Genomic DNA, 1,084 nt, shown 5'->3' on the forward strand with positions numbered 1-1,084 from the left:
AAACATTCTACAGTTTTAGAAAGAACATTACTCTTTTTTACAGGGTCTCTAGAGGAAGAGAAGATATGTAGATATGTACATATCTCTAGATATGTAGAGAAGTACATCTCCAGGCTTTTACCAGGGGTCAAATTCATCTCACACCTAGTAACTACATTAGGCATCTACTAATGCTAAATTATTGACTTCTAAGTCATGGGGAGTCAACATTTAGGTTCTTCCTCTGGTCAGTTAAGAATAATAAAATATCCATAATGGTGCATATTAACAGATATGTGAGCTTAAGTTGCACTCCATTACTTGACTGCAATTCATCTCCTTCTGAAAGTGCCAAAAAAATCACCTTCTCTGGGAAAAGCCATGATACTACACCAACTCTGAAGGAAGCCTTGCTATGTCTGTCTGGTAGATACCATTAAACTGGACACATTAATCTACCTGTAAATTCCACTAATATTTAAAAGCTTATTAGATATTTATATGTTTTTATTTAATTTAAATTAGGGTTCTTGAAACCTGGGTTTCATGCTACTTGCTTACTTCATTCCAGTGCAAGATTCTCCCTACTGTGCAGTCTTCTACAATCTTAGATATAATCCCTAATGCTCTGAGGGAAAACTGGGCTCCTCTGAGAAAAGGTGATTAACCTCATTTATTTAATTTTGGACTTGTTTTTCCCTTTAACAGATGGTGACCTTCTCTAACTGCCAGGAATCCTCATGCACGTGTTGACCTGTAACTAGTCATTTATTCCAGGGAAAGTGTGCAATAGTTTGACTCTCTACTTTATACTGGCTGACCTACAAGGTTTTTCCTAATGTTCCTACTTACAGCAAACTGGACTTTTCACCATATGACAGTGACCTCAGAAGCTAACCGCATACTCCGTTAGATAAACAATATGTTTTCAAGATAAACATAATGGTGGATCAAAGCATGAGTTTTTCCAAAAAGGGGCATGTTAGCTTCATTATTTGTTATGCAATCATCCTGAGTTTGTTGCATCGCTGATTTTCTTTCCCTTGCGTATTAGTTTTCATCTGTATTTTATATATCCATTAAAAACCATTGTATATTCACTCCA

This window comes from Acanthisitta chloris, unplaced genomic scaffold (genome assembly GCF_000695815.1).
Source record: "Acanthisitta chloris isolate BGI_N310 unplaced genomic scaffold, ASM69581v1 scaffold11640, whole genome shotgun sequence".
Lineage (NCBI taxonomy): Eukaryota > Metazoa > Chordata > Aves > Passeriformes > Acanthisittidae > Acanthisitta > Acanthisitta chloris.